Source organism: Leptonychotes weddellii, chromosome 2, assembly GCF_054177405.1.
Source record: "Leptonychotes weddellii isolate Sample4059 chromosome 2, ASM5417740v2, whole genome shotgun sequence".
Lineage (NCBI taxonomy): Eukaryota > Metazoa > Chordata > Mammalia > Carnivora > Phocidae > Leptonychotes > Leptonychotes weddellii.
In genome coordinates this window covers 166,821,290-166,835,683 of record NC_138370.1, presented here as the reverse complement: position 1 = coordinate 166,835,683, position 14,394 = coordinate 166,821,290, and the positions used below count along the sequence as shown (strand labels likewise).

Sequence of the window (14,394 nt, the reverse complement as noted above, 5' to 3'; positions counted from 1 at the left end):
TTTAAATCTGAATTGGGAACGTGAGTGAGGAAAACATGACCCTAGAATGTTGAGCATGTTAGTGTTAGGTTGAGGTCAGCATGTCATTCGTGACCCTACTGAACAAAGGATATGAAGAAAAAAAGAACTAGCGTTCATTTTTATTTATTATGTGCCAGGCACTGCACATGGTGTTTTGAATACATTGTTTTTTTGGGTTATGTTTATTTTTTTATTTTTTTTAAGATTTTATTTATTTGGCAGAGAGAGAGGGAGCACAAGCAGGGGGAGTGGCCGGCAGGGGGAGAAGTGGGCTCCTCACTGAGCAAGAAGCCCAATATGGGACTCGATCCCAGGATCCTGGGATCATGACCTGAGCTGAAAGCAGATGCTTAACCAACTGAGCCACCCAGGCATCCCTTGAGGTTATGTTTAAAGCTAACCTCTATGTTGCCTCACTTACCCTATTAAGCATAATAATAGTATTGGCATCATAGAATGGTAAGGTAATGTATGAGGCCAACCTTTGGTCAAGTGTTCATCTTTGTTTAATTGACTGTGGATTGGAATAGGTAGATAGGGCAGAAACCCGTTGGTAGAGACGCCACCATGTGCATAGGGAGTGAAGCGAAGGTATTTCTAGAGGAAAGAGAATTGTGGTGAGCTCACAGACTCTAAAAGTTGCCTTCTAGAGTAAATCTGACATGGCTCTCTAGTCCTTAGTTTCCTCCTCCATAAAATTGGGGTAATAATAAGACCTTCTTCTTAGGATCACTGTGAGGATGAAGTGAGAAATATAAAATATTTTAGAAAATGATTATGCATAACCAACTCTTTCCAGTCACACTTCAACCAGCTAACTCTTGCACTTCTTTCAGGTTCCACCTGAGCCACCACTTCTTTTAAAAATCTCTCTTAACTCCCAAACTCTAGATTAGTTTCCCCAATAGGTATGTTCCCTTTTGAGGAACATACCTATGTTCCTCATAGGAACCCCTATGTTCCCTTGTCATTACCCAACATGGTGCTTATCACACTCTACTATAATTGTTTGTTCAATTATCCACCTCTAGAATGAGTATCTGAGCACCTGGGCAAGGAATAAGTCCTACACACTATTTTATCCCCAGTGCCCAGAACAGTACTTAGCTGACACTATGAACTTAATAAATACTTGTTTTATAAGTTGAACTCTCATTATTGTTCAACTCAATAACACTTGTTATTGTCATTTTATAAATGGGGAAACTGAATCTTGAAAAACTTAAGTAACTTACTCTAGGTTACCCCTTGGGTAAATGGGAGGGAGCAAGATTTTTACCCGGGCTCAAGTCCAAAGACCCTGCTTTTCCCACTATGTCATGATGCCTCATTAGGCTAACATTTGTTGAGCATTTCTTTCTATGTGCTGGGTGTAACACTATACATTTCCATATTACCTCATTTAGACTCCACAACAATCTTTCGATGAAGGTGTATCAGTTTGTCATGTGAAGAAACTACGTCTTGAAAAGTTATATGCCCAAGGTCATGTGGCACAGCTAAGATCCAGTCTTCCCTACCCAGAGAAACCATCTGTCATCATGAGTCGGGTATCCAGCAAGCCCCAACAGCCAGGCCAGCAAACCCCAACAATCAGATCCAATATGAAAGATCACGAGGCCTAAATGGATCAAACTTCTCCTGAAATGTTCTGACAGGCTTTGTTGAGCTCTAGATTTTGCCTTGCTTTCCTGTCTCCCGGCAGCAGTGCTGTGCTGTTCTGGTGAGCTATTTATAGACCACCTGAACTATGTTTCAGTATAGTTCACATGTGTCTGTTGCAAAGTATTGTGGGAGTAATTCCTGTTTCAATGGCCAGGGAAAATTCTGGGGGCAAAGGAAAATAAAATAACTGGGGGAAAAAAATACACTGCTTAGAGTGTTTGAAATTTGTTTATAGATGCATTTTTCTCTTTCCTCTTTTTAACGTTTCTATCTAGTAACCAAATATTTATTAAAACCTTTGGCAAAGGGAATACCTTATTCAAATAATGCCCTTTAGGTGATATGCTATTTTATAAGTATTGCACAAACTTGCTTCCAACCCTCGTCTTTTCATGGTTAAAGGAAAGGAAGATTCAGCACCATATTTGAAAAACAATAAAGAGGTAGGAAGCATCTCCTCGGCAGTCGGTTCCTATTATGCCATCTGTCTTCTCTTCAGCTAGTAAGATGCAACTGGAAGTTGTAAAATAATTGTTGTTTGGGGAAACAACAATAACCATACTCACGTATATCAAAAACATCATTGGTTAGGAATGAAATAGTGGGGCGCCTGGGTGGCTCAGTCGGTTAAGCGTCCAATTCTTGCTTTTGGCTCAGGTCATGATCTTGAGGTTGTGCAATCCAGCCCTGTGTCAGGCTCGGTGCTCAGGGTGGAGTCTGCTTCAGGTTCTGTCTCCCTCTCCCTCTGCCCTTCCTCCTGCTCATGCTCTCTCTCTCTCTCTCTCAAATAAATAAATAAAATCTTAAAAAAAAAAGGAAATAGTGACTCCAGCTCATCAATGCTGATCTGGTATAAAAGGCTAACCTAGAATCTAAACCATCATTTCTCTGGCATTATCAAGAATAAAATAAAAAAGGAATGACCAAATTCCGCCCTCAAATTGTCCCTCAAGAAGAAAAGACAGCCAAGATACACACCAAACTCTTAGAATGCCATCACTCACTGACAACAGGGCAGAGGAAAGGATTCTAAAATAGGGTCAAGGAGACCTGGTGTCTTGGTCAGTTCAGGCTGCAATGACAAAGGGGCTTAAACAGTAGACAGGGATTTATCACAGTTCTGGAGTTTGGGGGTGTGAGATCAGGATGCCAGCATGGGCAGGTTCTGGTAAGAGCTCTCTCTCTGGCTTGCAGATGGCCGTCTTCCTCACAAGACATAGAGAGTAATTATATTTCTCCTATCTCTTCCTATAAGGACACTAATCCCATTCATGAGGGCTCCACCTTCATGACCTAATTAACTCCCAAAGGCCCCACTTCCAAATACCATCCCACTGGGGACTAGGCTTCAGTGTGCGAATTGTGGAGGGACACAAGAATTCAGTCCATGGCAGCAGGGTTCTAGAACCATCTTGGATGCCAACTTGCTCTGTCACACCCCTCTCTGGGCCACAATTTCCTCACCTGCAGATGACCTCTTTCTTCTCTTAGGGAATGTTGAAACTTGAATGCCAAGGGAAGATAACCAGTAGTAGGAACAGAAATGTGGATACTGAGGAAGAAAGGGCAAGGGCTTCTCAATGCATGCAGGGGGAGTCTTCAGGGCAAATGGGACTTAAGATGAGTGGAAAGTCACCACTCTGGGAAGGAAAACCAACATGTGAGGAGTATCCCTACAAAAAGCAAGGTACCTATCTGGAAGGAGAGCACCAGGAGGTGGAAGAGAGATCAGGGAGAATCAAAGAACTCCTTGGCTCCCTCCCGTAATTCACCCTCTATAAAGTCTGCACATACATTTTTCTACCATCCAATAAGATTATATCACTTCTTTGCACAGAATCTTTCAATGACCACCTATTGCCCTCAATATTAAAACAAAACAAAACAAAACAAAAAAACCTACTACACTTTTTTTTTAAAGATTTTATTCATTTATTTGAGAGAGAGACTGAGATAGAGCATGAGAGGGGGGAGGGTCAGAGGGAGAAGCAGACCCCCCGCTGAGCATGGATCCCGATGCGGGACTCGATCCCGGGACTCCAGGATCATGACCTGAGCCAAAGGCAGTCGCTTAACCAACTGAGCCACCCAGGCGCCCAACCTACTACACTTCTTACACACAATACTTTAACCTTGATTTCAAAATTCAATAATCTCTGAAATCCAAAGTTTTTTCTTACATATTTGGCAGCGAAAGTTGATCTAAACTAACATAAGGCCCTTTATGTTCTTTCTTTCTTGGGTATGACTATTCAGTGTCAGAAATATTAATGGGATTGTCACAGGGTGCTGCCTCAGGCCCTGCTGGGAGATGTACAGTATAATTACTGTATTATATCCTAAAATCTGAAAAATTCTAACTCTAAAAGCACATCTGGCCCCAAGGTTTCTGGATCACAGGTGTGGATTTGTGTTTTCTTATCAAGATAAACATAGTCCCCAGTGGCTAAGCCCTTGCCATCCTCACCCTCTACAACCTCACACCCATCTATCTCCACCATGCTGTATTCCAGACATTTTGAGTCCCCCTCATCACCCTGTGCTACAGTTTTGCACCCCACTATGGCTTTACATGAACTTTCCCCATGGCACAGAGGATCTCTAACTCACCCCTTCATCTAGACAAATATTCTGCACCTTGCAAAGCCCATTCCAAAGGCTCCTTCTTCTGTAAAGCCATCCCCAGCCTGCCCTAGTCCCTGTCCTCTCCTGTGCTCTGGACAGACTTAGCAACTAGCTCTTTTAGGTACTTAACCATATGCACATTATAGCATGGACCATGTTGATCATGACCATCAGTTTACAGGTCCAGTGTTCCTCCTCTGGTCTGTAGGATGCTGAAGAGTAGGACTTCCTTACTGAGCTCTGACTGAGCACCTGGCAGAGCTCCTGGCACTAGGAAGCGCCTGGTGATTTGAGGTAGGCACTTTGTAAAGAGCAATCCACCAGTCTATCACGCCATGGAAAGATGCTTCGAGGTCATTCTAATGCAGGACAAATAAGGAGACTGAGAGGCAAAGGCAGAGCTCTCTTAACTTCCTTCCCAGAGCACAGGACTCTTCATTCTCCCGCAAGTGCTCTGGTCCTGCCCCATTTGCCTCTCAGCCCATACCAGCTGTAGCAACTCCAGGACACAGAGCATTCTACCACACTCTCCCCAGAGCTGCAGAGGGGACACATTCCCCTCTCCATGCCCTCCCAAATAAAGACAAAGACCAAGTTGTCCTTCTGCCCAGGGGGCTGGGTATGCAAATGAGACCGTTCTTCAGGAGCAAGGATAGAAAATCATTTATGGCCACAGTTCTGAGATTCAAATATAGATGGGGTAAGCAATAATCACGAGAACAACAATGATACTGACCTAGAGCATCAAGCCTTGTGAAGGACTTTTATTTAGTTTTCTCATTTGAGTAAATGCTCACAAGAACCCTGTATGATAGATACTGTTATTGTGCTCAATTAATAGATGAGGACATGAAGGTTCAGGGAGAATAAGCATTAGCAGTAAAGACACAAAAGTTAACTGAAAAGAAGCTGGGGTTAAAAGTAGATTTACAGAGAAAACATTCAAATTTGAAGGAGAGAGTATTGGCCAAAACCATAAGCAAAAAAAAAAAAAGGACTTAAATCTTAAATGTCAGAAAATATTGCCATACTGATGGCAGGATAGGGGTGTTATATTTCTACACATAGAAGGGTCTAGAGCTTTGATTCTAAGAAAAAGAATATGGGGGCACCTGGCTGGCTTGTTGATACTCAGTAGAGTATCCAACACTTGATCTGAGTATCCAATACTGAGTTCAAGTCCCACATTGGGTATGGAGCCTTCTTTAAAAAAAAGAAGAAAGAGAAAATGGTATAACTGCATTAAAACTGGCATTAGAAAAAAAAAAAAAAGCTGGTTGAGGGCTCCATGGCACCACAGAGCTAAAGTTGATGAAACTTATGATTTCCTTGAGATTAAAAGCAATATACCACTACTACAGAAAATACAGAAAAACCAGAAAAAAAATTGAAAAAAAAAGGACATTCTTTAAAACCAGTCTAAAGTCTCATCATACAAAGTCAGCCCTCCCAGTTATTTACAATACAAATTTTTATTTTAAGGGATTTTTTAAAACATGGGTGTTATCTGTTAACTTTCCTCTCATCAGTGAATGAAAGTGATTATTTTACTACACCCTCATCAACATCAGATATTTTTATTTCATTTTAAATACCAGATAATTTAATGGGGAATCTTTGAAAGGAGAAAATAAGCCCTCACTATTGTTTTCATTTGCATTTATTTGGTTAGTCTTGGAAGTTAAAAAAAAAATATTTGCAGTTATTTGCCAATATACTTCATATTTGCGTTTCGCCTATTTATATCCTTTCTCCATGTATTTACTGGGGTCCTGGTATTTGTGTTATTGAATCTATATGAGTTTTATATTTATTAAAAGAAGTTAGCCTTTGTCAAACTTCCTATAACATCATCTCTAGTTTTGTTGATTGCTTTTTAATCGTGGCGATTTTTTTTGATGTACAAAAGTTTTAAATTTTTATGTAGTCAGATCTATCAATCACATCCTTAGTGATTTATTCCATCAATTCTAAGCTTAGGAAACTCTCCCCCTCAGGAGGTTTGATAAATATTCACATCTATTTTCTTCCAGATTTTCTAACAGTTAAGGTTTTTAAATATTTAACTCTTTAATCCATCTGGAATTTATTTTGATGTTCCTAGTGAGGTAAGATATGTTCAAAATTATTCTAAAAAATAATAAAACACTTAACGCCTCACATGTTCAGCTGATATTAGCATAAACCTTGAAGGCCAAGTAGTACCAGCTTCAAAGGCTGCAAAATTCTTTTTTTTTTTTTAAGATTTTATTTATTTATGTGATAGAGACACAGCGAGAGAGGGAACACAAGCAGGGGGAGTGGGAGAGGGAGAAGCAGGCTTCCCACCAAGCAGGGAGCCCGATGTGGGGCTCGATGTGGGGCTCGATCCCAGGACCCCGGGATCCTGACCTGAGCCAAAGGCAGACGCTTAACGACTGAGCCACCCAGGCGCCCCAAAGGCTGCAAAATTCTTAATAGAGTTTAGGATTTCCCCCCTTAATAGTACAGTGTACAAAATACACACACTTGCCAGTCATTGCTCCAAGTGAGTTTATCAGCAAGCTGCACACCCAACATATGGTGTCTTTTTCATTATTAAGAAAAGTAAGTAATAAATAGGAACTGGGGCTCCCACCAATCATTAGCAAATCCTCCAAAGAAAATTAAGCACATATTGGAGTCTTGTCCCCAATGGACTTGTGCAATCTCTCTGACTGAATCATTTCACCAAAGAAAACTTTCCTTCCTTCCAATCACAGCCTCTCGTTAAAAGTACGCGGTGACTCATTCCAAAGAGCACATGCAGAAGAAACCAGAATACACGCATTTGATTTCTCTCCATGCTGGGGAAACATTCCTGCTTCTCCCTGCCTTCCAGCCCAAAGGCAGCCACGTCTAGAGCTGCACTGAAAAAGATTTGTGGCTTATTGTCCTGATGGATGCCAGAGTAATAGAATGGCTCTGTACTTTGTCCTGGAAAGGCAGGCCAACAAGGCATTGTGCTATTGATGGCTCGCATTATAATGGAGAAATATTAGGGGGATATTTCAATAGTCACCCAGAGGAGAAGCGGTGGCTATAAGCATGCCACAGACTGCTTCCAAGGAGAGTAAAAGGGACATAAAAAAAGGGGCAGGGCAGGGGTGGAAACATTCAGGGAGGAGAAAAAAGTCCACTCAGAGAATACAGGTTAAGGCAAATCCAGTTTGCTAGCCTGGTTCTCTAGAGAAGGGCCATAAGGATTCCTGGTATGTGAACCCCACAATTACAGCATTATTAATTTATGCAGCTCTGTAGACCACACATGGGACTTCATGGTAATTAAGTTACAGATAAAGTCAGGCTAGTTTCCCTCTGAACATAAACAGTTGTGTTCTGTTTTACACACATACACACACACAAGGAAAAACAGGTGGATTTTTAACCAAAGAATAGTGTCTGGTAAACATATATTTGATGCTGAACCTGTCAGTAATATAATGTCTCAAAAAAAAAAAAAAAAAGACCACCTAGCAATAGATTTAGCAGAGCAGTAGAATGATGGAGACTTAGCCAGTAAATCACTCCATGATAGAAGTGAGTAGGGAGGTTGGAGGCTAGTGGCTTGATGAGTCTTTCCTATGACACCTGCATTAGCAGTGTGTAAAGGCTTGAGCAGACACTGCAGACAAGGATAAAATCCATGATCATGGTCAGACAAGGATAAAATCCATGATCATGGTCACCTGGAATGATCAGAAAAGGATTAAACCCAGACATAACCCTTAAAAAGTGGCACACACTGAACCTAACCATTTTACCTCTAAGAATTCATTCTAAGTACATAATCATTATGATGGCTAAATTTTTGGGTGTCAACTTGACTGGACCACAGGGTGCCCAGATATTTGGTGAAATATTATTTCTGGGTGTGTCTGTGAGAGTTCTTCTGGATGAGATTAACATTTAAATTTGTAGACTAAGTAAAATAGACTACACTCCCCAGTGGGGGTGGGCCTTATCCAATCAGTTGAAGGCCTGGATAGAATTAAAGGCTAAGTAAGAAAGAATTCTTTCTCTCTGTCTGACTGTCTTTGAGCTGGGACATCAGTCTCCACCTGCCTTCAGATTAGAACACCTTTGGATCTCCTGGTTCTCAGGCCTTTAGACTGAGACTGGAATTATATCATTTGCTCTCCTAGGTCTTCAGCTTGCTACCTGCAGATCATGGACTTCCCAGCCTCCATAATCACATGAGAAAATTTCTTACCATAAATACACATATATCTCCTGTTGGTTCTGTTTCTCTAGAGAACCAAGACTAATACAATAGTGGATGTGTGCAGAGATTTTGCTACAAAGATGTTCATCACAGTATTATTTATAATAGCAAAATTGTGCAATCAACCACCCTTTTCACTAGACATTTTACTATGAACAAGTCTCCATTCTATAGATATATCTGTGGATCCTTATTTTAAATGACTACAGAGTCTTCCATTGACTAATACATCATAATTAGTTCAATCAATATATGCAAGGATTTGGGTGCCTGGGTGGCTCAGTTGGTTGGGCGACTGCCTTCGGCTCAGGTCATGATCCTGGAGTCCTGGGATCAAGTCCCGCATTGGACTCCCTGCTCAGCAGGGAGTCTGCTTCTCCCTCTGATCCTCCCCCCTCTCATGCTCTCTCTCTCTGTCTTATTCTCTCACTCAAATAAATAAATAAAATCTTTAAAAAATATATATATATGCAAGGATTTAAGAATGATGTTAAATAAGCCCTTTATTATGTTCACTACATTGAAAAGAGTGTACTAAACAGACACCATAAATATTGTCTGTTTCACTTTTATTTTCTGCTTACTGAATCTCTCAGGAGTACCCTCTCCAGCAGTTCCAACAAAACTCATAACCTTATTTGTTTTTATTACCAATAAAATGCTTACTCACAAGGCATTTTTATTGTATCTAGACTGTCACTTAAAAGACCTATTTTTACGCCAGATTCTCTAATTCATGTCTCTGAGTAACTCACATATCAGATACATGTGAGAGGTATATTTCTCAAGGTTGTAAAAAATATATATATGAAAATAAAGTCATGTAGACTATATGGGTACACCTCAAGAAAATGCTAAGACACTGTGTCAGTTGGTTACCTACTGCCTCATAACAAATTACCCTAAAATTTAGTGACTTAATGCAACAAACATTTATTATCTCATAATTTCTGTGGGTCAGGAATCAGCCACGGCTCAGCAAGATTCTTTGGCTCTGATCTCTTACAAGGCTGCAATCAAGGTGTGGACCAGGTCTGTACTCATCTTAAAATTCAAGTGAGAGATCGATCCATTTTTAAGCTCATTCAAGTCGTTGTTGACAAGAGTCAGTTCCTCATTAGTTGTTGCACTGAGACTTCCTTTAGTCCTTGTTTGACTTCTAGAGTGCAGCTCACAGCAAGGCAGCTGGTTTTACCAGAGTGAGAAAGTGGGCATGAGAGGGAGTACACATAAGACAGAAGTCACAGTTCTTCATAGGTAGTGTTGCCATATCAGCAAATAAAAATACATGACACCCAAAGCATTTATGGCTGTAAATGTGTACGTTAGAATAGAGGAATGATCTCAGAACTAGAAAAAGAACAAATTAAATCCAAAGCTAGTAGAAGGAAAAAAATAACAAGGATTAGAGCAGAAATTAATGGAATAGAGAACAGAAAAACAAAAGAGAAGTCAACAGAACCAATAGATGGGGGTTCTTTAAAAAATTAACAAAACTGACAAAACTTTAGATTAACTAAGAAAAACAGAGAGGAGACTCAAATCAGAAATGAAAGAGGGGACCTTTCAACCAATTTTATAGAAATAAAAAATTATAAGAGAATACCATGAACAATTGTATACCAACAATTTTGATAACCCAATGAAATGGACAAAGTCATAGAAACACACAACCTACCAGACTGAATTATGAAGAAATAGAAAATCTGAACTAGTAAGGAAACTGAATTAGTAACCAAATACCTTCCAACAAAGAAAAGCCCAGGACCAGATGGCTTCACTGGTGAATTCTAGCCAAATATTTGAAGAAAAATTAACACCAATCCTCCTCAGTCTCTCCCAAAAAAATTGAAGAGGAGGGAATGCTTCCAAACTCACTCTACAAGGCCAACATTACCCTGATACCAAAGCCAAAGATAATACAAGAAGAAAAAAAAACTATAGACCAATATCCCTGATGAATATTAATGTAAGATTGCTCAACAAAATACTAGCAAATACAATTCTACAGGCATTCAAAGGATTATACACCATGGCCAAATGGGATTTATTCCTGGAATGCAAGAATGGTTCAATGTATGAAAATCAATAAAGGAATACACCACATTAACAGTAAAAAGGGAAGGAAAAAACCACATCACCATCTCAATTGATGCAGAAAAAGCATTTGACAAAATTCAACACCCTTTCATGATAAAAAAGAAAAAGCACTCAATAAACTAGGCACAGAAGGAAACTACCTCAACATTATAAAAGCCATATATGAAAACCCACAGCTAACATCACACTCAGTGGTAAAAACTTGTCCTCTAAAATCAGGAACAAGATAAGGAAGACCATTTTGCCACATTTATTCAAGATACTACTGCAAGTTTTAGCCAGCACTGTTAAGCAAGAAAAATGAATACAAGACCTGCAAATTGGAAAGGAAGAAGTAAAACAGCCTCTGTTTGCAGACGACATGATCTTATACATGGAAAACCCTAAAGATTCCACAAAAAAATTGCTGGATACAAAGACAACACACAAAAACCAGTTGTGTTTCTATCTACTAACAATGGATGATCTGGAAAGGAAATTAAGAAAACTATTCCAAAAAAGAAAACTATTCCATTTACAATAGCATCAAAAAGAATAAAATTCCTAGGAATAAAATTAACCAATAGATCATCCAGTTAAAATTAAATTTCAGATAAACACTGAATAGTTTTTAGCTTAAGTGTGTCCCAAATATTGCATGGGAAATACTTATACTAAAAAATTATTCAACATTTATCTGAAATTTCTAATTTCTTCTATAAGAGGCAAAATTATATAAAACCCTATTTTCATGTATAATTAAGAATAAATTATTAGTAACTATGAGTTATTTAAGGGTTACAAAAACTTGTTTTTTATAAACTAGAAATGGCAACAGTTTTAATGTACTGAAAACTTGAATTTATTACTCTACCGTGCCATCTGGGTACAAAACTTACAAGTTCTTTCAGAGAACTTTCTTTCTCTGAAAGAACTTATGTAAATAATTGAAATTCCTGTAATTTGAAAGAACCAACTGTCTTCATCCATGGCGTATCAGCATTGTCTTAAATTGGTTATGGCTTTCAGTTCTTACTATCACTGACAGTTAAAATGATGAATTACTATAAGTTTAGGAATTCTAATATAGTTTGTTAAGGACTCTGGTAAACCCCAGATTGTATAACAATACACATATCTCAAATATATTTGAGGACAGATGGGGATAGGAGAATTGAATGGAGGTGATCAAAAGGTACAAACTTCCAGTTACAAGATAAGTACCGTGAATATAATGCACAACGTGATGACTATAATTAACACAGCCGTATGGCGTATTTGAAGGTTGCTAAGAGAGCAAATCCTAAAAGTTCTCATCACAAGAAAAAGTACAAGTTTTCCTTTTTAAAAAAATCTATACGAGGTGATGGATGTTAACTAAGCTTATCATGGTAATCATTTCATGATATATGTAAGTCAAATCATTATGCTGTACACCTTAAATTTATAAAATACTGTATGTCAATTAAATCTCAATAAAACTGAAAGGGGAAAAAATAACATTCTAGGATTCTAGCTTCCAGGAATTAAATGTTGGCACATAGTAAATGCTCAGATATTTGTTGATGTGTTGAAAAAATGTACTTAGTGCTTTAAGCATATTTTCACATTCAGTAAAATATCATTTATAAGTAAGCACCCTGGGGTTTAGAAGGGTCAGGTTCTTTGCCCACAGTTACATACTGGGACTGCAGCCCCCAAGTCTCAGGTGCCAGAGACTCAGCTAGCTCCTCACCACATACTACACGGCCTTCTATTCATGAGAGCAAATGCTAAAGCCAATGGCTATGTAATCCAACATTCACCCTTCTGTTGGTATTTATTCTTAGAGTGTAATCTCTGTTGTCATAGATTTATTTTTTTTATTAAAATGTAGGATTAAATAGGGTGTAAGAGTTTTTTAGCTTCCCTAATAAGACAATGCTGCAGAAGAACCATACATTTAGTGGCCCAAGTGCCTTTGTGTATCTTGGAATCATTTTGCCATTCCATAAGCAGGTATGTATTAAATATTGGTTATATGTTGGCATTGTGCTAGTGGCTGAGGAAGAGGACCAGAAATGTGACCTTCAACTGGGGTGACCATATATCTGGGTTTCTGGGGATAGTCTGTATTACACACCCCAGTATAGTTGTTTATAGCACCGTTCATTTCATTATCTCAATAGAGGTCTGGTTTGGATGATAAATTATATGGTCACCTCACCTGTGGTAGAACTTCAAGAAGCTTTCAAACTCACTGGTAAGAGTAGAAATATAAACTTGAAAAAAAATTCACTAATTCCTTTCTCTCTACAGTAAGCAGCTTCTAAAATGGCTCCCAATGATCCCTGTCTCTTGGTACTAAGGTCCTTGGTAATCTCCTCCCTTAGAGTATCGCTGGACCTAGTGACTTTCTTCAAAAAAAAAAAAATGGAATTCAGCAGAAGTTATAAAAGTTGAAGAAAATATGGTTTTCAGGGATCACTTTACAGCCAATTAGGCCAATCATTCCACCTCCATAGAGACCTCAATGCAAACAATATAATCAAGAATATAAACAATTCCCAGGCTTATGTGGAAGCATGGCAAATGTGCAGTTTGTGACATCAGCAAAATTGTATTAATTTTCTATTGCTGCTATAACAATTTACCACAAGTAAATAGTGGCTTGAAAGAACACAAATTTATCACCTTACAGTTCTGGAGGTCAGAAGTCTGGCATAGTAAGTTTGTAGACTCTGCTACAATCAAGGTACTAACAGGATTACACTTCTATTTTCCAGATCCTAAGGGATAATCCATTTCTGTGATTTCCAGCTTCTAAAGGCCACCTGCATTCCTTGGCTCATGGCCCCTTTCTCCACCTTCAAAGCCAGCAATGGCCAATTGAGTCCTTCCCACAATGCATCACTCTGACCTCTTCTGTCTCCCTCTTCCACTCAGATAACCCAGGATAATCTCTCTATCTTAAGGTCAGCTGATTAGCAAATTCAGTTCCAGCCAACTCCTTCATTCCCCTTTGTCTTATAACCGAGCATATCTTCAGATTCTGGGGATTATAACTGGAACATTTGTGAGGGGGGCAATTATTCTGCCTACCACAACTGTGTTTTCCAAAGTATATTTTGGGGAACATCAGTTCAACAAGATGGTACATGACGAAAGGGTTCATGGGGAAATATGTGTGGGAGATGCTACATACCATAGCTCAGTCTGGAAACAACACAAGGAAGTTTTACAATGAAGAAACCTGGCCAACTAACTGGAATATGCAACCCATTTATTTTTTCTCATAGTAACTGATAACACTCAAGTGTGTTCCACAGAATGTTCTGTCCGTGAACTGGTATGGGACTTCTGAATTCTGGCCTCTGCTTGCCATTAGCTCACTGTGATCCTGATCCAGCCCCACCACTCCCTCTACTAAAGGAGGGGAGGGCACGGCTCAGCTGTTGTCTGCTCTGCTATTCTTTGTTTCCTAAAATGACCAAAAAGTTTCTTTCCAAACCTGAGATTCTATGAACCACTTCAGCAAATATCTATTGAGCATTACTCCATAGGTGGGAACTGGGTTCAGTTCTGGGAACAAAATAATAGAAAAATGAGGCCCTCGTCTCAAGGAGGGACATGGGCATAAAAACAAAAATCTATACAGATCTTCTTTGATTTACGATGGGGTTATATCCTGATAAACTTAATGTAAGTTGAAAATGTCTTAAGTCAAAAATGCATTTGCTACACCTAACCTACTGAACATCATAGCTTAGCCTACCTTAAAT

At 39.1% G+C, this 14,394-nt stretch overlaps 1 long non-coding RNA gene across 1 annotated transcript in view; it reads right to left on the bottom strand.

The window, feature by feature from the left end:
* The window catches only part of LOC145720367 (uncharacterized), a 93,382-nt gene that overhangs the window by 65,240 nt on the left and 13,748 nt on the right, over nucleotides 1-14,394 (bottom strand). The window lies entirely within an intron of this gene.